Source organism: Ovis canadensis, chromosome 5, assembly GCF_042477335.2.
Source record: "Ovis canadensis isolate MfBH-ARS-UI-01 breed Bighorn chromosome 5, ARS-UI_OviCan_v2, whole genome shotgun sequence".
In the NCBI taxonomy this organism is placed as follows: Eukaryota; Metazoa; Chordata; class Mammalia; order Artiodactyla; family Bovidae; genus Ovis; species Ovis canadensis.
In genome coordinates, this window is record NC_091249.1 from 62,658,036 (window position 1) to 62,684,135 (window position 26,100).

The following is a 26,100-nucleotide window of genomic DNA, read 5'->3' on the forward strand; positions in this document are numbered from 1 at the left end:
GGCTCTCTTGCTACTTCCCACCCTCAGTAGACTCAGAAATAGGGAAGGGGAGAGATCCTGGTCCCAAGAGAGTCAAGGTTCGTAGATGTCCTCTCTAGAGAGCAGCTGCTCCTCCTGACAGCACAGAGGGGATGGCCGATGTCCCAGGAGCCCACGGGCCCAGGAAGTTCTGGGTTCATCTCCTCTAGCCAGAGTGAGGGAGTGATGAGAAGGAGAAGGAAGGATAGCAACTCTACAGAGAGATCCAGCAAGTGTAACAGGAAAAGCTTGTGAAACAGTCTGCTCCGCAGTGAGCAGCCTCTGGGCTCTATCTTATGGGGTAATGGAATGTGGTCACCAGCTTTTATCAAAATTAACCAGGCATTCAGGTGTTCCATGGTCAAGGCACAAATAACCCACCTACCAATCCTTTTAATCATATCACTTAGCCAGTCACACTCCTGTGATCAGCAAAGCATTAGCACCTAAATTCAGACTACTGCACTATAACAAGACTGCATCATCCTGCTTATAGCTTAGGGCTTATGGGTTTGGGCTAATTTAGGAATCAGTTTGGGGACCAAATGGAGAAAGTCTTGATGTGAGTTGGCTATTTGCTTAGTGAGTAGGATGCAATGCATGAGTAGAATCCAGAGGTTAGGGAGCCACTGGTCTTACTGAAGATTCAGACATATAAGCAATTATTTCAGTAGAGTGTAATAATTGCATGTACAAAGGCACAGAGAACTGTGATATAGGAGGAGCATGATAAGTTTAGTAGGAGTAGAGGAAAGGTATATTTGGTGGGAGTTTCTGAAAAGGGGACTAGAAATGGAGGGTGGAATGTGATTGTGAGGGGCCAGCCAGGATAGATTCTTAGGAAGCAGAGCTGAGCAGAGAGCTGTTGACCAAGGGATCAGGGAGGTGAGGGGAGGCTTTCCTAAGGAGCTGGCCCTTGGATGGGTCTCTTTCTAGACCTCTCTTTAAGTCTCTCTTCTCTTCTTCCTTTCCCCCTGCCCAACATTTTCATGCTAGGCCCAGAACATCCTCGCAGCCTGCTGCTCTAATTACTTCATTCCATTTTAATTCTGCTGAGTTAGGAGCCTCTGAACTCAAGAGGAAATTCACGCAAAATACCAGACAAATTGAATGTGCTGGCATTTCAGAAATACGGCTGACCCTATCTGCCCCTTCATGTTCTCTTCCTCTAGCACTGCCTCAACCAGCAGCAGATTGAAAAATCAACAGTAGGATGTGCTGATGAGAAGAGGTGATGGCACTGATGAAGTAAGAACTGAGGGTTAACTGACCTACTGGAGTCATTACCTTTTATGGAAAGAGAGAAGGACAGGGTGAGGGCGTTCTGATAGGGGGCTTTCCCTAGACCGTTTTGTAAGCTTCTGGGGTCCATCTTTGCAGCTCTAAAACTTTGTGAGTGTTTGTGAGTTGTAATATTTCTTCTTCCTTAGTCATATTTGCAAATTGGGAGAGATACCCTTATTCTCATCTGTTTATTGATGGAGATGTATAGAATGACCTTTCAAAATGAAGGAATTTCAGTTTATAAATCAGCAGTTCTCAAATTTTTTTGCTCTCAGGATTTCTTTTCACTCTTAAAAATTTTTGAAGGCCTCCCAGAGCTTTTGTTTGTGGGTTATACCTATCAGTATTTACTGTACCAAAAACTAAAACTGAGAAATTAAAATATTATTTATTAACCCATCTTAAGATAATGATAATAAGGCATTATATGTTAACTTAACTATTATATTTTGGTTAACATTAGAAGACACCTGGATTCTCAGTTCTGCTTCTGTATTCAAATCAGTATCAATATTTTGTTTTGGTTGAAGTATATGAAAAAAATCTGGCCTCAAGAGGGTTGGAAAAGGTAGGAGTATTTTAGGTTTCAAATAATTGTGGATATTTTTCTTTGATATTACACCAAAACTCTACACATGGTAATTTCTTAAAGATCACTTGCAATGTGGAATCTGAAACTATCATTTTCTACTCCATTACATTAAAATCCATTCGTTTAACTTGTACTTTGAATAAATTTTGTAATGTCATGCATTGGTCATTTGGAAAATATAGATCCTCTGAATTGTATAGATCTTCCAAATGTTGATACATTTCATTTACAATGTTTTGAAAATCACATTCATTGTATCACCATCAATCTCATCAGGGAAGTCTTTAAGCATTGGGTAGCCATCAAGTTCATGGTGGCAGATACAAGTGTCTCAAAATTCTAATTTTCACTTGAAAGCTTGAATTTTATCATTGGCAGCAAAAGCTGTCAGTTGTTTTCCTTGAAGTGACAGGCTAACTTTGTTCATTTTTGGGAAACTGTCTGCCAAACACTCAAATCTGAATAATCTTAGTTTGTCTTCTATAGTCATTCTAACAAGTAAAAATGATGTTCCATGAAAGAGGGTAATTCAGCTTGAAACTCAAAAAATTGCAAAAATGCTTTTCCTAGAGACAACTATTATATTTGAGATACAGCAGAAGTGCTTTATGTGTGCTTCCTATTTCCTCAGACAGAATATTAAAAAGATATACTCAAAGGTTGAGATTTAGTAAAAATTAATATTGTTTACAGTTATATCAAGTTCAGTCCTAAGTTAAAGTGATTTATTTATTTTTTTTTTACTGCAATGAAGAATACAAAAACTGCTTGTACAGTTTAGTGCCACTGCAAAGTATAAGCTATTTTACCCACTATTGCATTTGCACCATCAGTGCAAATGTCAGCACGGAGAAAAATGAAAATAATGTCTTAATTTTGTTATCAAAATAGTTTTGACCTTAAGGACTTTTAGAGTCTTGGGAACCTCCCAGTGGAGGAAAACTACTGTCCTAAATGATGTGGCCAAGTTCCTCAGGGTTTGCCTCGAAGTCTCTTTTCTTCTCACGCTCTGCTCTCTCCTTAGGCAAACTCATCTACTGCCTTTGAACTACTTTTGAACAAAGGACCCACACATTTGTTATCCCTATCCCTGACTCCTTCCTGGAGCTGGAGACCCATGTATCTAGCTGTCAACTTAACATTGACACTTGGATGTTTTGAAGGCTCCTGAAGGGCAACCTCAGACTTTGCTTGTGGTCTTTTCCTCCCTTGTTTTCTTCCATCATGTTACCCAAGCTGGAATCCTTGTTCTCACACTCTCTCCACACTCTCCCTTCTCCGTATCCACTCAATCACCGAGTCCTGAAATTTTACCTTCTAAATATCTTTTTAGTCCACAACTTCTCTCTATCACTACCACCACCACCACTACGGAAGTTAGAGGCACCGTTATCTCTTGCTTGGAATTACCACAACAGTCCCCCTTCAATCCGTTCTCTTCATTGTAGCTAAGTGATCTTTTCAAAACCTATGTTTGATCCTGCCAAAACTCTGCTTAAACCCTTTAATGACCTCCCGTTGCTCTCAGATGAAGGTCAAAATTTTTAATTCGATCTGACTGCCTAATCTATGTCAAGTTCTTCATTATATGCTCTCCTTAAACATTTTCTTTCTTTCATAATGCTCATCATGATTTGTACTTAAATATTCATGAGTGGGATTGTTTGGTTAGACTGTAAATTCCTTCCTTGATGAGACTGTAAGTTTCAGGAGAGTAGATATTTTATAAATATTTACTGAGTCAGTGATGGAATGAGACCTAAGACAATTCCTGTGAGCATAGATTAACCACTGAAAAATAAGTCATCTGCCCCAGGCCCCTGAGTTGGGGGAAGACCTATTTTTATTTTTATTGTCTCATACCATTTTGAAAAAAAAAAAAAATGCTGCCTTGTGTGAGGCTTTCCATCAAAGCATCCTCCTAAGTGTGGGGGCACATTAATCTTCCTTTTGACATAGAAGCCCTCTTTGCTCCCTATCACTCATGCTGCCAGTGGCTCTTGGAGAGGGTTAGCTAGCAATTCTGGCTCTTCAGGAATATAAAAGAGGACACATCTCTCTCTCCCACTAGGTGCTTGGCTAGGAGGCTCATTTCAGCAAAAGGGAATAAAATATATCAAGTGAAGGTGCCAAGAGGGAAACAAAAAGAGGATGAGTCATGATGTTTGTCCAGGGAGACTTCAATCTACTATGGAGGACAGAGCCCCATCTTAATTTTTTTGGTTTTTTTTTTTTCAGCTGAGCTCAGTATAGCACAGGAAGTGGTCCTTCCTGCAGGAGGGAAGGGAAACAATGTTTATTAAGCACCTACTCTGTTAGTAAGCAACTACCAGACTGTTGTTCTCCCAATTAGTCTTTTTTTTTTTTTTAAATCATGTATTTATTTATTTTTGGCTGCGCTGGGCCTTCATTGCTGCACAGGCTTTTCTCGAGTTGCAGCGAGCGGGGGCTATTCTCTAGTTGCAGTGTGCAGGCTTCTCATCATGGTGGCTTGTCTTTTTGAGAGCCGCAAGCTCTAGGGTGCTCAGGCTTCAGTAGTTGCAGCTCCCCGGCTCTAGAGCACAGGCTGAATAGTTGTGGCACTCGGGCCTAGTTGCACTGAGGCATGTGGGATCTTCCTGGGCCAAGGATCAATCCCATGGCTCCTGCACTGGCAGGCAAATTCTTTACCACTGAGCCACCAGGGAAGCCCCCTTTCATTTAGTCTTTACAACAATCCTGTGAAGTAGTGATTTTTCCCATTTGTTTAGATGAGAAAAACTGAGGGCCAGAGAGGTAAAATAACTTGCATAAGTAACATAGTTAGAATATATATATTAGGTCTGTTTATCTACCCACTCCACATCCCCCATTGTGACTCTGTACTGGTCAAAACTTGGCTGCAGGCAATGTTATATACGATATGACACCTCTCACCCCAACTTCTTAAACTACCATTTACCCACCTCCATCTTCCTCTGCTTTTAGGTGATTGAACCAGAGGGAGACTCTGACCCAAGGTCAGTCAGTTCATGGGCTATCCAGTCACCTCTAATTTATGGCCCCATGGAGAAAAGGTAATTTGAGCCAATTTGATTCCTTCTGTCTATCTATCCCTTTACTTTAGGTTCAGTTCAGTTCAGTCGCTCAGTCATGTCCCGCTCTTTTCAACCCCATGCATCGCAGCACGCCAGGCCTCCCTGTCCATCACCAACTCCCAGAGTTCACTCAGACTCATGTTCATCAAATCAGTAATGCCATCCAGCCATCTCATCCTCTGTCGTCCCCTTCTCCTCCTGCCCCCAATCTCTCCCAGCACCAGGGTCTTTTCCAATGAGTCAACTCTTCACGTGAGGTGGCCAAAGTACTGGAGTTTCAGCTTTAGCATCATTCCTTCCAAAGAAATCCCAGGGCTGATCTCCAGAATGGATCAGTTGGATCTCCTTGCAGTCCAAGGGACTCTCAAGAGTCTTCTCCAACACCACAGTTCAAAAGCATCAATTCTTCAAGCTCAGCTTTCTTCACAGTCCAACTCTCATATCCATACATAACCAGTGGAAAAACCATCGCCTTGTCTAGATGGAACTTTGTTGGCAAAGTAATGTCTCTGCTTTTGAATATGCTATCTAGGTTGGTCATAACTTTTCTTCCAAGGAGTAAGCGTCTTTTAATTTCATGGCTGCAGTCACCATTTGCAGTGATTTTGGAGCCCCAGAAAATAAAGTCTGACACTGTTTCCACTGTTTCCCCATCTATTTCCCATGAAGTGATGGACCGGATGCCATGATCTTTGTTTTCTGAATGTTGAGCTTTAATCTAACTTTTTCACTCTCCACTTTCACTTTCATCCAGAGGCTTTTTAGTTCCTCTTCACTTTCTGCCAAAAGGGTGGTGTCATCTGCATATCTGAGGTGATTGACATTTCTCCCAGCAATCTTGATTCCAGCTTGTGCTTCTTCCAGCCCAGCGTTTCTCATGATGTACTCTGCATAAAAGTTAAATAAGCAGAGTGACAATATACAGCCTTGACGTACTCTTTTTCCTATTTGGAACCAGTGTGTTGTTCCGTGTCCAGTTCTAACTGTTGCTTCCTGACCTGCATATAGGTTTCTCAAGAGGCAGGTCAGGTGGTCTGGTATTCCCATCTCTTTCAGAATTTTCCAGTTTATTGTGATCCACACAGTCAAAGGCTTTGGCATAGTCAGGAAAGCAGAAATAGGTATTTTTCTGGAACTCTTTTGCTTTTTCGAAGATCCAGCCTCAACCTAAAGTAAAGAGTTTTCAGCAGCAATCAGATCCTACAAGAGAAGCATATTTGCCCAGTGGAGCTGAATCACATTAGGGGCCAATGGAGCCTGACACGACAGAGCCATGACTTCCAGTTGCTGAGGAGCCTTAGATTTAAATTCCTTCCCAGCTCCAGTGACTGCCCCTGGAGGTCCTGAGAGGCCCAAACTTCTCTCCTTGAGTTGAGTTAAGGGATCTCTTTCCCCGTGAGTTGGACTCAGGGTTGCAGAGTAGCAGAGTCAGAATCTGAACCCAAGTTCATCTGACTGTACACCTTGACTCCTTTCATTTTTCCACACTGCAAAGGGGGAGTCCCTGAGCAGTGTCAAGGCCCAGCACCCTGGAAGTGAACACAGTCAAGTTTGGAGAGTGGTACCAAGTTAAATTAAGATCATGGCATCTGGTCCCATCACTTCATGGCAAATAGATGGGGAAACAGTCGAAACAGTGTCAGACTTTTTTGGGGGGCGCTCCAAAATCACTGCAGATGGTGATTGCAGCCATGAAATTAAAAGATACTTACTCCTTGGAAGAAAAGTTATGACCAACCTAGATAGCATATTGAAAAGCAGAGACATTACTTTGCCAACAAAGGTCCGTCTAGTCAAGGCTATGGTTTTTCCAGTGGTCATGTATGGATATGAGAGTTGGACTGTGAAGAAAGCTGAGCTTGAAGAATTGATGCTTTTGAACTGTGGTGTTGGAGAAGACTCTTGGGAGTCCCTTGGACTGCAAGGAGATCCAACCAGTCCATTCTAAAGGAGATTAGTCCCGGGTTTTCATTGGAAGGAATGATGCTGAAGCTGAAACTCCAGTCCTTTGGCCACCTGATGCAAAGAGCTGACTCATTGTAAAAGACCCTGGTGCTGGGAGGGATTGGGGGCAGGAGGAGAAGGGGACAAAAGAGGATGAGATGGCTGGATGACATCACCGACTCGATGGACATGAATTTGAGTGAACTCTGGGAGCTGGTGATGGACAGGGAGGCTTTGCATGCTGTGATGCATGGGGTCGCAAAGAATCGGACACAACTGAGTGGCTGAACTGAACTGAACCAAGTTAAAGAAGGATGTCTGAGGAACCCTTTCCTGCTGAGTCCTGTTAGGTGGTCAAAAGACATTTGACCTTATAATGGCTGACCTTGCTTTGGGAAATACAAACCATGCTGGCTAGAAGCCCTTCCATTGCATTACAGTTGAGTGTACATCATGTGTGAAGTGACTAGTCATCAGTGATGTCTGTTCGTGATGCCCTTCCCATAAAGGCCCTAGACCCTAGACTGGTCAGAGGGAGGAACTACAAAGCACCAGCGCTCAGTCGCTCACGTGTGTCTGACTCTCTGTGACCCCACAAACTGTGGCCCGCCAGGCTCCTCTGTCTATGGGATTTCCCAGGCAAGAATACTAGAGTGGGTTGCCATTTCCTTCTCCAGGGGACCTTACTGACTCAGGGATCAAACCCACCTCTCTAGAATTGGCCGGCAGATCCTTTCCCACTAAGTCACTGGTGAGCCCTGGAACTGGGCAGATGGGGATTCGAACCCTCTCCCTGCCTGTCTGCCCCTGAGCAGGGTAACACTGTCTTCTCACTGTTTCCTATTATTGTATCCTTATTGGTAGAAAGTGGAGAAAATTCCTACCTCACAATAAGGATTATAGGAGATAAATATGCAACACCCTACACTGAGGGAGTTAGTGTTTGATGGATACCGAGTCTGAGTTGGGTAGGATGAAACTGCTCTGGTGAGTGATGGTCGTGATGGTTGCACACCAGTGTGAATGTACTTAATGCCACAGAACTGTACATTTAAAAATGGTTTAGATGGTAAAATTTTATGTATATTTTACATTTAAAAAAAAGGGTTTTAAATTGGTCTCCCATTTGCAAAGTGCTTTGTAGGTGCTGGTTTCTGTTTTTATCCCCTGTGGCAGAAGCCAAGGTCCAGTCAGTCCCAATATTCTTAACCCAAGGCAACCCTCTGACCTCTCCTCCAAGACCCTGAGGCACAGGGCCCAGCCTAGCCCCTGCCCTAGAGAGCTGGAGGCCCATTAGGGCAATGAAGTAAAGTCCTTAGACCTGGGAGGTCAGGGCAGTACTCTGAACTGAGCACTTTCCAGGTCAAGAGGGCAACGCTTGAAGCTGCAGGGGCAGAGAAGAGCTAGGTTTGAGTTTTGACCAGGCCTAGCCTCAAGATGCCACGGGACAGTGTGCAAGGCTCTGACTGCTGAGACAGGAGCCCTAGAGATAATCCTCAGCAGGGAAGAGTGGGTGGATGAGCTGCATCTCTGCTGGAAATTCAGAGCTCTTCTGGGTGGGCGCTTTTCTCTCTGGTTGTCAGTGTTCTCATCACACCACTAGCGGTGCTCCTTATGAGGTGCTCCTTATGAACCATGTGAAAGGGCCTGGTTGCCCTCACCCTTTCCTCACAGGAACCTCTCTGCCTCCCCCGAAGGTGTGCCTGTGTTAATATGATAATGCTGTGACAATGGCCAGGAAATGACCTCAGCTAACTGATTAGGCCCTCTGGAATGGCATCTGAGACACTGCTTTCATTTTCCCTGGTGAGGAGGCAGCCAGGGCCCAGGGCTGGAGCACAGACACTGGCCGGGAAGTTGCATCCGGGAAAGCACTGAGGGGGAAAATTGGAAGTATCAGAATTTCCCAGGTCGCTGTTCCATAGGGGCCAAACATCGTTAGCAGCAGCACTAATTATGATCCAGGAGTGTCAGGCCTGACTGCCAAGCCTGCCCAGGTAGTCCTTGAGAGCCGCCTTGGGAGCCAGCAGGGCAGAGGAGCTGCAGGGATGCCTGGGAAGAGAGAAGCTGGGAGAGGAGAGATAGCAGGGTCATTCAGACACATGGGTAAGGGGAGCTGGATAAGATTCAGTTGCTGAGTGCCCTCCTCTCCTTCAGAATGCTTGGGACTGTGATGGGAAGGGTGGAATTTAGGCTGCTAGGATGATTTCTGCCAGCTGGGAATTCAGAATTGTCTCCACTTCCTCTCTCCTCATTCTCTCGTGTCGTCAGTGCCCCACTGAAAATTCTCTTCTTGTCAGTGTCACTGGTGGCTTCTCGTTTCAGCGGGATCCCTTAGTCCTCCTCTTACTCATCCTAGCAGCAGCATTTGACACGTATGTTCACTCTTTTCTTTTTAAGACATCCTCTTCATTTGGCTTCCCGGACGTTCCTCTCTCAGTTCTCCTACCTCCTCAGTGTCCGGTGCTGTCTCCTCATCTCCCCTACCTCTGATGCCCTAGGACTGTCATCATGGCTTTGTTCTTCTTTCTCCACCCTCCCTAGATAATCCCATCTATATCAGGATGTTAAAATCACCTATATGTTAATAAGTCCGAAATGGCTATCTTCAGGCCCTGCATCTCCCCCTTGAATATTATACTCATATCCAGCTGCTACTTGACATCTCCATGTGAATGTCAATGATAGTCCACTCAGACTCACTGGTACCCTAGTCTTCTCCATGGCAATAAATGCAACTCGGGTTCTATCAGTTTCCAAACTTTGGAGTCATTCCTGGATTTTTTCTTTTTTTATGTCTCCTTATCTAATTCCTTGAAAAATATTGTCAGTTCTTCAACATATAACTTCCATCCTGTTGCCTAAGATAGATGCTCCAGCTGCCGCTGTCATGTTCATGAGATTCCAGCTGATGGAAAGGGGAGAAGGAAGTAGATAGCAGACCCCTTCCTGTAAGAACATGACCTGAAAGTTGCATATATCCCTCTACTCACATCCCATCAGCCAGCATTTTGTCACAAGGCTACATTTCACTGCAAGGAAGCTTGGAAAATGTAGTTCTTTTTCTGAGTAGCCTTGTGCCCAGCTAAAATGTGACAGGAGAGACTGAATTTGTGGGGGACATGAGTGAGCTCTGTCATAGTTCCTGAGTGGTTTTCTTGCTTCTGCTCTACCTCATACAGGTTGTTCTCAACACAGAAGCTGGAGTAGTCCATTAAAATCAGAACATTTCACTCTGTGCAGAACTTGCTAATCACGTCTCTTTCACTAGGCATGAAATCTACAATCCTTATAATCTACGGGGTCTTATGTAATTTGTGCACCATTCTCTCTCTTGCCTCATCTCCTACCTCTCTCCCATTGTTCATTCCACTCCAGGCTGGGTTCCTTGCAGAATGCCCCCACTGCAGGGCTTTTGCATTGCTCTTCCCTCTGCCTGGAATGCTCTCCCCTCACATAGCTGCATGTCTAGCTCCTCTTCCTTTAGGTGTTTGCGCAAATGCTGGCTCCTCAGAATGGCTCTTCTTGACCCCTATTCCCACTGTCTGTAGCCCTCTTACCTACCTTGTTGTTGTTGTTGTTTTCAAGACAGTTAATGCCACCTGAAATGCATGTTTTTTTCCCCCACTAGGCCTTAAGATCCAGAGAAGGCAATGGCACCCCACTCCAGTACTCTTGCCCGGAAAATCCCATGGATGGAAGAGCCTGGAAGGCTGCATGCAGTCCATGGGGTCGCTGAGGGTCAGACACGACTGAGCGACTTCACTTTCACTTTTCACTTTCTTGCATTGGAGAAGGAAATGGCAACCCACTCCAGTGTTCTTGCCTGGAGAATCCCAGGGACGGGGAGCCTGGTGAGCTGCTGTCTGTGGGGTCGCACAGAGTCGGACACGACTGAAGTGACTTAGCAGGCCTTAAGATCTACATTCCACATATAGCAGGTGTGCTGTGAACATTATTCTTGTTGAATAAATGAATGAAGATGGCTGTGCCTGGTATCAAAGGTGACAGGATGCTGTTTCTTTCCTAATCCTTTCAGGGGGAACTAATTTCTTGATCACTGTCATAGTTCCAGTTTGGAAACAGACTAGTTAGTTTCTTGTTCCTGGGCACTCTCTTCAGTTCAATTGATCAAATATTCATTAGGCAGCTAGTGTGTTAGGCATTTAGTATGGTGGATATAAAAGAAGAAGAAGCTATAGATCAGTATTGGCCCTTGGGAAATTTACAGGTTGGCTAGGAACTGAGATTTTGTCTTTTTTGCTTTGCAAGTGTGGCCATTCAGGTCCAGTATAAAAGGTCAGGAAAAGAGGAAAACCACTCTTTTCTTTTATGGCAGCGTTGTGAACTGGTTGTGGCCTGGGCTGTGGGAGAGGGACAGGTATAAAGAAAACCTGCCCCATTATAGATTATAGTTTTAGGTCATGACGGGCTTCACTCTCTTACTCCCTATGGAGTAGGGCCTCACTCACTGGTGGTCTGCTTAAGAAACAGTTTGAATTAGTTCTTGTTCAGTGGATGAAGGGAAATAACATGAGATGCAGCAGGTAGCCAGAGGGCTAGGGAGATGGAGAGGAGGGATGTGAATCTCAGGGGGGCCCAGGGGAAAGGTTGTTCAGAAAAACTGAGCAGGAGATAAATTACCTGAAAGGGTTGTTCCATTATCCTTTCCTGTTCTGGGCAAAATGCGAAAGGTCAGAGTTGATTATTTTCCCCAGACGGCTCTGTGCAGAGCCTCTTAGACACTGCTCTGACATTTGCAGTCCGAGAAGATCAAAGGACTCCTCTGAGGCCTACCTTTGGAAGTCAACGTTGGGAAAGTTCCTATTTTTTTTTTCCTTTGGATGAGGCTGCCTGTTGCATCCCTCCCTAATTCTCCCTTCTTTTGACATTCCCCTTCGGCCTGAGAGGCAGAGCCAAGAGCAGCTCATGAACTTAAAACAAACATTAGAGCTACCTGGAGGGTTTGTTAAAATAAGATTGCTGTTGTCACACCCAGAATTTACCAGTTCAATAGGTCTGGGTTAGGGCCTGAGAATTTTCATTCATAGCAATGTCCAAGCTGCTGCTGGTCCCAGTCACAGTGGGAGAACCGTTGGCCTGAAGCAACTAATTTGGGTGTAAAGGTGTCCCATCCATGACCTTCCATTTTAGTCCTTTCCCCCAATTCCCCAGCTACTGGGAAATGGGCCTTGAGTTATCCCAAGACTGATGTAAATTAGATGTCAAGGGGGACTGCCCTGGTGGTCCAGTGGCTAAGACTCTGTGTTCCCAATGCAGGGAACAACATTCTATCCTTGATAAGGGAACTAGATCCCACATGGTGCAACAAAGAGTTTGCATCTGCAACTGAAAATGCCACAATGAAGATAAAAGATCCTGCATGCCACAGCTAAGACCCAGTGCAGCCAAATAAATTAAAAATTATTTAAATAAAATAAGTTAGATGTCAAGGATTTCCTGATTATCAGGGTTATTGGCCAAGGCAGCCCCAGGAATCACCCTCCCTGTGAATCTTCGGCAATCTCTTCTACTCTCATTTGTCTGGGTGAGTTCAGATCTATTCCCACCATCCCCCACCCCATTCATGGAGGCGAGGATAAGTAAGCCCTCCTCAGTCAGGGAATCCCTGGATCTTAGAGTCGCAGAAACTGTTGTAGGTAGAAGATGGGATAACAATAGATGCAGAGTAAGCTGAGAAGGCAATGGCACCCCACTCCAGTGTTCTTGCCTGGAGAATCCCAGGGACAGGGGAGCCTGGTGGGCTGCCGTCTGTGAGGTCGCAGAGTCGGACACGACTGAAGTGACTTAGCAGCAGCAGCAAGCTGAGGAAACCGACCCCTCCTAGATTTCTAGTTCTTTGGGATTAAAATATTTGTTTCTTCCTGGACTCTGCTCAGCCCAGGACTGGGAAACCATTTATGCTTAATGTCCCCAACCCATTAGCAGCCCAGCATGGGGCTCTGCTAATCAGGCTCCTTAATGGCTGCTCCGTGAAGAGTGAGGTTGTAAGTGTCTGCATCGGCTTCCCAGCCTTAGCTAGAGAGAAGCATCTAGACAAAGATCAGGGCCTAGATAGGCTCAGAGGTGTCATGAGAATGATTCATGTTAGTGTAGGAGGCCCATCTTATTCACGGTAACTTGTCTTCCCACCTCCATTATACTTCCATTTTAGTAGAGATGCCGGATTAGGCCCCTTGGTCACTTTAGCTGAAATAAGAAGATACCTCCCCCCGCCTTCTCTCCTACATTAGAAGACGATGAGCTTCTTTGGGAACATATTGCTGTATCAGTGGCCCTCATGCAACAACTGACCGATTGACCATGCACGCACACATTTAAGGGTAATAGATAATATTCTCAGAGAAGAGGTCATGCCTTCAATCCAGTCTCAGAGTTGCAATATTTGTATCTTGCTCCACTTAACGTCTCTTGATGCATTTGGTCTCACTAGATAACTCAAACTACTGGCAGTTCCACAAGACCCTGGGAGGAAAAGTTGTTCTCCCCACTACTCCCTTCAATGAGATATTTGAAAGAAGAGTTGAGTTTCTACCTATTAAGAGGCATGGAGGGAGCCAACAAGTGCCAGTGACTGGTTCCTACTTGCTCTTCCCTCATTTCTGGGAACTCCAGGGCCTGGGACAGGTTGAGCACCTTTAAGGGGGATCCCAACACTCAGTCTCTGCAGCCAGTCAGGATCACAGGGCTATATAATGCTGACTTTTCCCAGGCAAGGAAAACCTGTATATTTCAAGCCACCAATAAGCCAGCCCATTGGCCAAGACTTTGGGGGCCTCCTCTTTCCTGCATTTTCTATCCTGGCCCCTCGGCCTCAGGTCTGAGACATGGGAAACCCTGTCCAATCTGCTGGAACAGACCATCACAAGCTGCTCCTATTGTGGTCTGGGCTGCCAGCTCCCCAGCCTGCTGCTGCTGGAAGGAGGCTGCGATGTCAGTAATCAGTCCACAACCTCCCTCCACATGCCAGCCCTTTGTGGGGGAGGGGAGCCCATTTGGAAAGAATCACATCTGAAGCAGGCAATTTGGAGGGAGGTGGGGAGAATGGAGGAAGGGAAAACTGCTCAGGTTGCCAATTGGGCACAGCCATGTTTTAGCCTGGCCACATTGTGCCCACATTTTTCCTGTAGCCCAGCCTTCCCACGTGGCCCGTTTAGGCCCATCTGCCCACTTCTCATTCTCTCTGCCGCTCCTGGGCCCTGGAGAAATGCCAGCATTTCCCTTCTCTGTCCCTTCTGCCTTCTGGGCCCCACCTGGCCCACCCCCAAGCATACAAACATCCAGCTGGAGACTGGCTTAGAGGCAGGCAGTGTAAGCAGGGCAGGGGCTAGAACTGTAGTTTTGAGCTGATGATACCATGTTCCAGAGCCAAGGATAGGTGGACGTACTTAGCAGCTGAAATGTTACCTGTTTCCTGGTCTCCTAAACTACCAGGATGTAATCTCCCTGAAGAGAAGACCAGTGCTGGACTCAGATCTATCCCTGTTCTAGCTGGTAGCTTTGGGCAGGTCAACTCCTCTGAGTCTCTACTTCCTCAACTGTAAAATGAGGGGATTAAATAGGGAAATTTGAGAAGAAATGGGTAAACTGGGAACCGCAGTACAGAGCTTATCTGTCTTCTATCTTACCTGTTATCCTTCTTGTGCCCTGCCCTTCTGGGTCCCCCGAATGCTGATCACATAGGGAACGGTGCTCTCTTGCTCTCTTGTCTGCCTAAGGGGTCAAGATGCTCTGAGGAGCACCCCAGCCCTGTCCAGGAACAGCCAGACCTCTCAAAGCCCCGAAGAAGGGGTGCATAGACCCACATCTGTGTTGTTTTTCCAAGAATCCAAGGGAGTGGAATGACTTGAAGATAGCTGAGGTCACAGGAGACACTGTGGGATGCCGGTGTGGGGTCTCATTTCCTTCACTTTGCTCCAGAAGTCTCCAGAGTATGGATGTGCTGGGTTTTTCTCCTGTCTGGCCCTGGCCAGGTTGGAGGAGGAATCCCCACTGAAGATTGATGTCAGACTTGCCGTCCCCTCCCCCAGCCTCATCTTTGGTGATTTAAAGAAATTATTTGGACACAGGAGTTAATGGAAGTAGGTTGCTATTGTGTGGGCGAATTCATCACTGTCTTCCTGCATTCTAAGAGCAGATCTGTCTTTCAGGGTGAGATATCCTAGAGTGACTTTCAAAAGTCTGAGAAATATAGGCTCTCTTGGAAGGGCAGAATTGTGGACAACTTGGGCAGGGATTTCAGGGAGCTGGTATGACTGCAGAGTGGCTGTAAGGACTGACTGGGAGGACTTTCCCTTTTGTTTCTTTACTTATGGGAGAAGGGAGGCAGAGGGTATTGGCATTGCTGGGAATGTTGCTGCCCCAGACCTATCCCCGCCCACCCCTAAGTGGGCTGTTCCTTGCAGTCCACTGCTCTGGGTGAGGAGGACTTCCTGCAGCTGTTGGTGGCAGTGATGAAACAGGTGGAGGGGAGGGGAGGTAAAAGGAGGGTGTTTGATGGAGGTCGTGCTCTGGAGGGAATGGGATTGCTTTCCTTCCTTGCATCCCCTCATTTGACCAGCTCAGCACTTCCTGGAGGTGGCATTCAGGCAGGGAGCTGTTTTGAAATCACAAAGACCTAGTGCTGGAAGGCTTGGAGGCTGGGAGGTGGGCTGTGAAAGGGAACGTAATTATGCAGGTAGGGGCAGAACTCTCTGGCCAGGAAAGAACTGCTTCCCTCTCCAGCCTCACATCCAGCTAGGCCTTTCCCACAGTCTAAGCACCCATGAATCTGCCTGCAATTCGGGAGACCTGGGTTTGATCCCTGGATTGGGTAGATCCCTTGGAAGAGGGCATGGCAACCCACTCCAGTATTCTTGCCTGGAGAATCCCCATGGACAGAGGAGCCTGGCGGACTACAGTCCATGGGGAAGCAAAGAGCTGGGCACGACTGAGCAACTAAGCACAGCACGGGATGTACATGTTCATGCATGCTCACACACCGTTTAGTGAGAGTGCAGAGGTGTACCTGTGAACCATTTAGGGGAAAAAGGACTAGAGGCAGTCCTGAGGTTTGTTCTCTACCTCTCCAGCCAGTCAGAAGGTTTCTCTCAGACATTCACTTGGGTCTTAGCTGGTCATCTCTCCACCCCTTATTTTGCTCCTTCTTCTTCTCTGGGTTTCTCTGTGTCCTGTCTCCCCCGACCCACATACACACACCACCCCCCTCTGGCTTCCCTCTCTGTCTCTGATCTTGAAAACAGGAAGTGTTGGAAGAAGACCCTCCCTCCTAGCTGTCCCTATTTAGCATGCAGCAAGACAGATTTAAATTAGGTTAAAGAAAGAACTAGGAGTGGGGAGTAGTAGGTGGTCAGGACAAAAGGCAGCCACTAGGGGTGGGGTGGGCTGTGGAATCCTATAGGCTCACAGAATGTTGGAGCTAAAGAGACCTGAACAATCTTCTAGTTTCTCCTGAGCTTACAGACATGGAGCCAAAGGTCTTTTTGGAAACAGCTATTCTTATTTGTATTGTCAGTGATAAATTTGGTCATGTCTCACTGGCATCTGAGGGAGTTTCTGGGGAGAAGCGGGGTCTCTCCTGTGTCTATCTCCCACCGCACTCTCACTAAGGTGATTCACCGAATGTGGCACAGCCTCTCTCTCTGGGGCACAGAGAAGGTGGCTGACTTTGCGCATGGAACCTGACTCCTCTCCTGAAGCCACGGACCCCTGCAGAGTGGACAGCCCTCCTCTCAGCTCTGGGCATGTACCGGAGCCCAGGCTGCAGGGCCCCGGTGTGTTGTCCTGCTCCCAGATAGCTCCTCTCTGGCTGTTCCCATACTCAGTGACTCCTGGGGAGATCCAGCTCTGACTTGGGTGGTGTGTGGAGACAGTAGCATAAAGCGTGGCCCCTTCTGCTGGAGCAACTAGAATGGGCTTTAACACGCCTTCCTTCTTCCACCCCAAACTGGCTTCAGACAAGCCTGGCAGCAGGGGGCACTCCTGGGTCATCCCAGGAGAGGATTCTAGGGACCATCTTCAGCCTGGACTCTGAACATAATAGAAATTTTGTGTATCCACCTGTCATTCTGAGGGTGAACAGGGCAAATCCTTTGAGAGTTGGAAGTAGTCTTTTTCTAGCAGGCAGACAGAGACTTGAGAGAAAAATCGCTCTTCTAAATATTCCCTGAGACTCCTTGGGCTGACTTCTGCCTCTGGGAGATTAGTTGGGAGGGCAGGTCTCTATCTGGGAGCTGTGGCCAAGACCAAATGGGTCCCATTTTGGGGACCGTGTAACTCCTGGCCCCTTGCTAGTCCTTAGCAGCTAATAGTGGTTTAGCTGTCTTTTGGGAGCTGTATTTTCTTCAGAATGACTTCCAGATTAATCTGTGTTGCTAATACTCATGCCGTATCCACTAGATTCTTCATCATGGTGGGGAAACGGGAGAGACTTTTTCTATTTTTCCCAGACTGAACACAGTCCTCTGTGACTATCCTGGACTTGTTTGGGAGTCTGATGGGGATGGGGTAGGAGATCTACAGGCTGAGAAGGAGTGCTGAGAAGATTGGTGGGGTGTGGCTCATTCCTGACCCATAGCTGACCCGGTTGAGGCTTTCTGGGCAGCAGATGCCCTGAGGAAAAGCCCCTAAGAAGAGACTTCCTAAGGACCCCTACTCCTACTTTCTTCCACTCATTTCCCTCAGATTTCCTCATCCACCACCCAGTCATCTCAAAGCCTCTTCTCTAGTAACAGGGCCTGTGTGAGTATTGACTTAAGGGCACAGGGATGGTAAAATGCCTGTATCAGTAGCTGTCTCTGTTCAAACAATGTGGGGAGGCCAGTATACGTGGCTGGTGGTAGAGGACAGGATTTCAGGTATCACTAGCAGAGCTGAGGTGGTGGTTGTTTAGTCGCTAAGTTCTGTCCGACTCTTTGCAACCCCATGGACTATAGCCTACCAGGCTCCTCTGTCCATGGGATTTCCCAGTCAAGAATATTGGAGTGGGTTGCCATTTCCTTCTCAAGCACAGGGCCAAACCTGTGAGTTTATTCTGGGGGAGTACAAGTCCAAGTCATCCTCAGAACTGATTTCTGACTTCAGAACCCCAAATCACTACTTTTCTCTACAGTCTGGCTATGCAGGAATTCCCAGGCCTTCAGGGCCCCGCTTCATCCCACAGGCCTCAGGGTGGCTATAAACATTAAGGCCGCAGTCCTCCAGGCTGTGGAGGAGGGGAGGGTAAGGAGAGTGGGAAGACAAGCCCAATGTAGCAGGCCCTGGCTCCAGTGTCTTTAGGGTCCAGAGAGCCCCAGCCCCACCTACCCACCACTGAGGGATTAATTCTCAAGCTCTTTAGGGCAGTAGAGATTAGGGACTGGGCGTGCTCCAGATGAAAATCTCCAGAGGCGCAAATTCCATAGCTTACCTGTAGCCTTTTTCTCTGTGTCTCCCAGCTCCTGGAACCAGGACATTTTCCTGAGGTTTCACCTAAGTTCTTCCAGCTGTAGTTTTAGCCCAGGCTTGAAGCTTGCAGCATATACTGGAGACCCTGGGACACCCTCCCATGCAGTTTGTGTGTGACTGAATCATGAGGTACAGATGTGCGGAAAGGGCTGAGTATGAGGAAGACTGCATCACAGACAGGCCAGTTCATGGGTCTCAAAGGTCAGAAGTGTGACTGGGCCCTAGAGGAGTGTTGATGTTTCCTGAGAGGAAGATGGCAAGTATTTGGGAGCAGTCTGCAACTGTTTGTCATATCTGAGATCTCCTTACGGAAATGAGGCCTCAGCTGGACCAGCAAAAGACAGGAACCTTTAAAAGGCATTGTAACTCCACCCATGTGTCTTTCGTTTATTCTCTTGTGTCCCCTACCCTAACTTGGTGGCTGACCTTTTTCCCTTCTAAATGACCATAACCCCTTTCCTTCAGGATGCTGATCTAGCTGGACATTAGCCTGCACAGGGAACCTAAGGCTCCTGAGATGGAAATGAGGGAGTGCAGAAGTTAAAGACTTATTCTTGGTCCAGAAGTAAGTTAGAAGTTTAGTACAGTTCCAGAAGCCTCCTTTTCACAGCCAGTACTACTTAGGGAGCTAGGAATTTGGGCCAGCTCAGGAATAACTTCCAGGTACCTAATCTGAAGGCTTGGTGGGGGTGGGGGCTGGGGGGGGGTGGCAAGGGAGTTGTAGAAATCATAATAATTACAGGTCCAATTCATTATGCACTTTCTAAGGGGAAGATACTGTTCTAAGCATTTTACATGCTTTATCTTGTTCAATCTTTGACCCATTGAATCATGACTCCTCTTTTACAGGTGAGTAAATGGAAGCACACAATTATAATAAAAATTAAAATGCTACTAATAAGGATAAAACGTTTAGCAGCTAAATTAAAAAAAAAAAAAAGAAACTGACCCAGTGGGACTTCCCTGGAGGTCCAGTGGTTGGTTGAGACTCTGCTTCCAATGCAGGGAACATGGGTTTGATTCTTATTTGGGGAGCCAGGATCCCCAAATGCCACATGCCACAAGGTATGGCCAAAAATTTAAAAACAAAGCAAAAAGTCACCCTGTACCAGGCCTTGCACGAGCACATTATATGTATGATATTATTGAAAGTGTCAGTTGCTTAGTTGTATCTAGCTCTTCGTGAGCCAATGGACTGTAGCCCACTAGGCTTCTTTGTCCATAGGATCCTCCAGGCAAGAATACTGGAGTGGGTAGCCCTTCTCTTTTCCAGGGTATCTTCCCAACCCAGGGATCGAACCAGAATTAAGTCCTGAGAATTTATCATACTATCCCCAGTTTCAGCTAAGGGAAACTGAGACTGAGAGAGAATTGACTTGCCCAAGATCACAGAGTCTTAGAAAGTGACCATAGCAAGAACCAAACTCGATTCCAAAACAGCCTGTGCTCATGATCCCTTAGCAACTCTGCCTCCTGAATGGAGAGAGCAGGTGGTTATGAAAAGGAGTCCCACTGGATTTTTTTTTTTTCTTTTCAAAATCAGTATTTAAATATTTGCCACTGAACCACACATAAGAAAATCCTTGCCGCTGCTGCTAAGTTGCTTCAGTCGTGTCCGACTCTGGGCGACCCCATAGATGGCAGCCTCCCAGGCTCCTCTGTCCCTGGGATTCTCCAGGCAAGAACACTGGAGTGGGTTGCCATTTCCTTCTCCGAAGAAAATCCTTACCTGACATTAACCAGTGGATTTTAAAAGCAGAGGTTGGGGCCAGGAGCGACAACATGTGCCATTTTGGGAAGCTGTGGAGGAGATGCCCACCATCCCCCCAACAGTGCGGGAAGCTGTGTTCTCACCTGCCTTCTCACCCACCTGGGACTGGGCTGCAGGAAAACAAGTCCTGGAATAGACTGGACAGGGAGGTAGGGGATGTTTCTCTGGCCTGAAGCCTCTGCCTCTTTGCTCACCCTGGAATGTGTGTTCCTGCCCTGACATCCTGTCAGGGGACTGCTGTCAGTCTCTGCTCGCGCTCTCTCTTCATCATCACTGTGCATCTTGCTGGGCTGTGGTTGCCTTGGTAACTTGATGGGAAGCTCTTGAGGTTTTCTGAAACCACAGAGGGCTATGGGAGGGAGGAACCAGTCTCTGCTAGGCTGCCAGTCACAAAAGGGAAGAATCCTCACAGCCCCTGCCAGCCATTCAGCCAGTCTTTCTTTGGGTCTGACCTCAGCCTCTTCTGTTACAGCTGCAGGAGCTTAGCAGCCTTTGGGGCTGGGACTGAGAGGAGGGAGCTGTCACGTACTGCTCTGTCCTTGGAGTTGGCTCACACAGTCGCCAGTGCTGCCTGGACTCCAGCTTGCTTCTATGCCCTGGCCCTGAAGTCTTAATTGGTTTTATGAAGTTCAATGCCTATTTTTAATGAGACAGATAATTACGGTGAGAGAAGGTCAGGTCCTTCTCTGCTGGACTTGGCGGGGCCTCCAGAATTGCTGACTCCCCAGTCAGCACGAGGCAGATGAATGGGATCATGGTGGGCAGGAGCAGGCCCGGGGAGGGGAGGATACTCACCACAGGAGGAGGTCCTGAGTCTCCAGGCTGCAGTTCCTGTGAGGGGATCAGGGAGGAGAATGTATACCACCTGCCTCTTGGAGGAGCCCACACATCTGAGGTGGGCACCTGTGGATTTTGTCCTTCTGGGTGGTTGGTGGGTGGGGCATGTGGCTCTTCCAGGATTCATGGCAGCTCTCTCAGGCCTCCTGGGGGCATTTCTACTTGGAGGTGTTCCTGGCTGTACCAAGAAATCCTCAGTCTCTACACAGTTATTACCTGAGGGGCTGTTTCTTGCTCCCTCTCTCTTTCCAGTCTTCTTTCCTCTCCCACAGTCTCAGTCTGAAACATGGCCTATGTCTTCCTCTGTAACTGGTCTCTGTTTCTCTCTGGTCTTTTCCCTAGTTCTAGTCCATGATAACCTCCCCACTCCCATCTCTCCTTCCTTCTCTCCTCCCCAGGTGGGAATTGACTTGCTGCCCATTGGAGTACAGTTCCACACTGTGATTCCCTGCTGACACAGGCAGGGTCTGAGGGTGGTGGGGAGTAGGTGGGGAGCAGTGCAATGAGAAATTCTGCTGATGCTGAGGATGGCTCCCCTCCAGCCCTCATGGCCAGGAAGAGCAGGGTAGGGCAGAGGTTTATGTGCTTCTCTCCAGGCTAGGAACCACTGTCCAGTTTGTGACTCCCAGGTAGGCTGAGAGGTCGACACTGTCCCTAGACCAAGAACAGGACCCCTAGCTCTCTGGGAAGGACCTTTGACAACCTGCTCTGGCTCTAGTTACTGTCTTTCTGTCCTGATATCCTCCTCCAAAGGGCAAGAAGATGACTGACCCCTTCGTGGAAGACACATAATTACACTTTTAGACCAAGCCAGTTGCTGGATATGACTGGATATGTGACAGAATGACATCAGGAAGACTCTTACCTACTCAACATATTATTTTTTTATTATTTTAAAAATATTTATTTTATTTTATTTGCTTGACTGCACCAGGTCTTGGTTGGGGCATGCAAGATCTTTGAGCTTCATTGTGGCATGCGGGATCTTTAGTTTTGGCATGCAGGATCTAGTTTTCTGACCAGGGATCGAACTTGAGTCTCCTGCATTGTGGGGAGAAGTCTGAGCCACTGGATGACCAGGGAAGTCCCTCAACATATTGTTACACTCTCTCCTCTCACTTTGCTTTCTGTCTCAGTGGCCAACTCCCCAGAAGTTTCTTCTTCAGGGTGAGTCCAATCTTGCAGAAAAAGAAGAGAGGAAAAATAAGGCTGAAGCCACCCTGGTCAGGAGGGCCTGGAATCCTGATTGCAGAGACCGGGTCCTGTTCTGTCTCATCCTCCTCCATTTAATTAGCTAATGTCTGTAAAGGGCTGGGCAGCAGAAAAGCCCTATACAAATGTTGAGCACAATTTTATTTCCAAGACTCGCCAAGAATATATTTGCAGACTTGAGGGAAAGGTCACTGGGACTTCCTGGGACAGAAGGAGGACTCCCTGCAGGGCCCAGAGAGAGAAAGCCAGGACTGAGCAAGGAGAGGCCACAGTGGAGGCCAGGGTCCGACTCTCTGTGAACCTATGGACTGTAGCCCACCAGGTTCCTCTGTCCATGGGATTCTCCAGGCAAGGATACTGGGGTTGGTTGTCAAGCTTTCCTCCAGGGGATCTTCCTGACCCAGGGATCGAACCCATGTCTCTTATGTCTCCTGCATTTGCAGGTGGGTGCTTTACCACTAGCGCCACTTGGGAAGCCCTAATATTCACAACAACTAGTATTTATTGAACACTTACTGTGTTCCAGGCTTTGCTAAGGGGGCTGGAGCTCTTCAGCTTGGGGAAAAGTGGCTGTCTCTTGGTGCAGTGGAGTAAGGAGCTTTTCAGTGAAGCAAGCCCCTGTGTGCTGTAAGCCAGGTCTGTATGAAGTGTCTCTGAAACCTTTAGGAGAGGAGTGTCACTTATCTTCTCTGACCAATGAGAGAAGTCTGTGTTCTGTAATCCAGGTCCCTCCAGCATGGATATTCTATAAGCTTCTGCACTCTCCTTTCCTTTCCCCAGTGACAAGTCACCTGGCCCTAAATCCATTATGAAAGATCATTGAGGCCGATTAGCCTTGACAGGCTGCATGTTCAAGGGATAACTTTCCAGTTTTTGCCTCAAGGCCTGATTCTGTGTCCCTGCCCATCTCAGAATTCTTTGTTATCCTATATCTAGAGGCAGTCCCCTCCTCCCGTCTCTGGGTAGGACTTGGCTTTGGGTGAGGGCCAGATGGCAGAGACTGGGAGAGTAGAGTAGCCAGCCTTACCACTCACAACTCACAACCATGGTCAAGAGAGACAGCAACGCAGGGATTGGAGGCTCCTAGAAAAGGCAGGTAGACCAGGCCAGGAATACTGATAACATATTTCCAACATCCTTTGGGTTTCTTTTGGCTTCCCTGGTGGCTCAGATGGTAAAGCGTCTGCCTGCAATGCGGGAGACCCAGGTTCAATCCCTGGGTGGGGAAGATCCCCTGGAGAAGGAAATGGCAACCCACTCCAGTACTCTTGCCTGGAAAATTCCATGGACAGAGGACCCTCATAGGCTACAGGCCATGGGGTCGCAAGGAGTCAGACACGACTGAGCGACTTCACTTGGGTTTCTTTTGTACATCCCCTTACCTTCTAAAATCTGAACAGAGCCAGAGTGGACTTCTGAGAGACAAGGTCCTTGGATCCCCAAGTTCCACCAACCTCCATTCTGTTCCCAGTTGTTCTCTGGCTTCTCTCCAGAGCCTGGGAGCTTCCGTGTGTCATCAGTTCATTATCATTCTGATAAAGTCATTAGTCCTTGAAAAAACATGATTCCTCAGCTGAGGCCAGGCCCCTATAACCTGAGAAGGAGTACAAATGGCTGGAGACCTGAGGGGAGGCTGCAGACACACACACACACACAGCCGCACAGGCATACAATTATGCTTGTTCCCAAGGGTGTGTGTAAATGGACACAAACACAGTGCACGTACCTTTTACACAGGCATGGGCTTATTTCATGTGCCCAGGTGTAGAGCTATACCAGAGAGCCCAGAGCCATATCACTGGAGCCTCGCTTGGTTGCTTACAGCCCTGAGGTTCACTCAGCATCTAGATCAGCCATGCAGCATCCAGCAGCCTGAGCCACCCGCAAACCCAGAGGGCAGGCTCCCCAGACTCCGGCAGGGGTGGAGAGTGGAATGTGGAAGCCAAGGTTAGAGATCTGCAAGTTCCATTAGCCACAAGAAGCATGTCTGGAATCTAAAAACGCAGGGACAAGGGCGCTGCGGAGCAATTCCTGACAGCGGGTTTATATTTCCCACCCCCTCCCCCACCAGGAAGCTCCTTGTGGTCAATAAAGCCATTTACGGATTAGAGCAGCTCCCTCAATAAAAGCTGCTTATTCAAAAGGTGCTTTCAGTTAATTTGCATTTACTGCATGGATATTAAAATGCGTGGAAGAGCTGCCTCTTCAGCCTCCCTTCCTGTTTCCATTTTGAGTCCCTGGCCCAGACACCCCTCCCTTCCAGGCTCGTCTCCTCTGTCCTGACCAGTAGGCACAGGTATGGATTTGGAATGGGCTGTGATTTGCAGCAACCCAGGGACCTCAGTGGGGAGTGGGAGGTGGTGAGCACTGACCACTCACCCATGGTGGAGGGGCAGCTCCACGGACAGCCAGAAGTGGCCAAAGCTGGAGAGTTTTCCTAAAAGAGAGAAAGGAGGACTGAGGCCCTGGGGGAGCCCCTTCTAGTTACCCCAGGGTAGGTACAAGCCTGATCTCCTACGGAAGGAGGAATCTGTTTGCTCTTTGCAAATGGGGGTGTGATGGGAGTCAGCAGAGTCAGCTTCAACTTCCAGGACTTCTGTTGGCAACCACCTGCCATGCATTCAGTTTATTCAAAGGATATGTAACACCTACTATGTGCCAGGCTTTATGCTAAGCATCTGGAATGCAGTGGTGAACTGCATGGTGAACATAGTATCGCCCCTGCCCTTACAGAAATTCTGGTTTAATAGGAAAACCCCGCAAAAAACAAAAAGATGAGGAAACCAGCTCAAGAATACAGAATTACAAATTATATATAAACAGCACTATAAAGTGGACTAGTGGGGTGCTGAGATAGAAAGGGGGACCTACTTCAGGTGGAGTCATCAGGGAAGGACGGTGACACAGGAAGAACCTAGAAGAGGAGGAGCTGGAGGAAGGATATTTCAGGTTTCAGTAGCAGGAGTGTTGGAGAAATGGACAACGGTGTGGCTGGTGTGAGGCAATAAAAGGGGAAGTCCCCGATGAGGTTAGTGTGGTGAAGATGGGCAAGGTCAGGTTTTGTGAACCTTGGGAAGGAATTCGGTGTTATCCTAAGGGAAGAAGGACTCTCACAAAGAGGTTTAATCAGGGAAGCAAGAGGCATGATCTCCCCTCCATTCAGCAGGAGGATGTGATCGGACGGAACCAGTGGATTCAGGTGGAGGGGTGAGGAGGCCGCTATAGTCATCCTGGTAAAGAGAGGCAGGAAGGTGACAAGGCAAGCATCCACATTTAAAACAAATAGAATCAAAGTCCTCAGGGAATCAGGAAGCCCTCTCTTGATTTGTTCTTTTGTCACCCCCAAGGTGCACCACGGAGTTTCCCACCCCAGCTCAGGGCAGAGCGTGGCTTGTGCTTCCGCATCCTCACATCAGTACATGAGGAGGGTGCTTTCTTCTGGACGCTTTCCAAGGAGGGTGGTCACTGGGAGGAGGGTGTCCTTCTGCTGCTGCTAAGTTGCTTCAGTTGTGTCCGACTGTGCGACCCTATGGACAGCAGCCCACCAGGTTCCTCCGTCCACAGGACTCTCTAGGCAAGAATACTGGAGTGGGTTGCCATTTCCTTCTCCAGTGCCCTTCTAGAGGAAGGATTAGTTTCATTGTCTTTTTTAAATTATTTGTTTATTTTTGGTTGCACTGGGTCTTCATTGCTGCTCATGGGCTTTCTCTAGCTGCAGCAAGGCTGGGCTGTTCTTTGTTGCCGTGCACAGGCTTCTCATTGCTGTGGCTTCTCTTTTTGCTGAGCACGGACTGTAGGGCGCGAAGGTTTAGTAGTTGTGGGTTTGGGGCTCTAGAGTGCTGGCTCAGCATTTGTGGCCCACTGGCTTAGTTATCTAGCAGCATGTGGAATCCTTCCGG

General features: G+C 47.5%; 1 protein-coding gene and 1 non-coding gene across 2 annotated transcripts in view; both read left to right on the forward strand.

Annotated features, from left to right (window-relative positions):
• Positions 1-26,100, forward strand: part of CTNNA1 (catenin alpha 1) — a 332,863-nt gene that overhangs the window by 47,228 nt on the left and 259,535 nt on the right. The window lies entirely within an intron of this gene.
• TRNAC-GCA (transfer RNA cysteine (anticodon GCA)) lies at positions 23,358-23,429 on the forward strand. The gene has a single exon. It is a non-coding gene; the product is annotated as a tRNA-Cys (tRNA).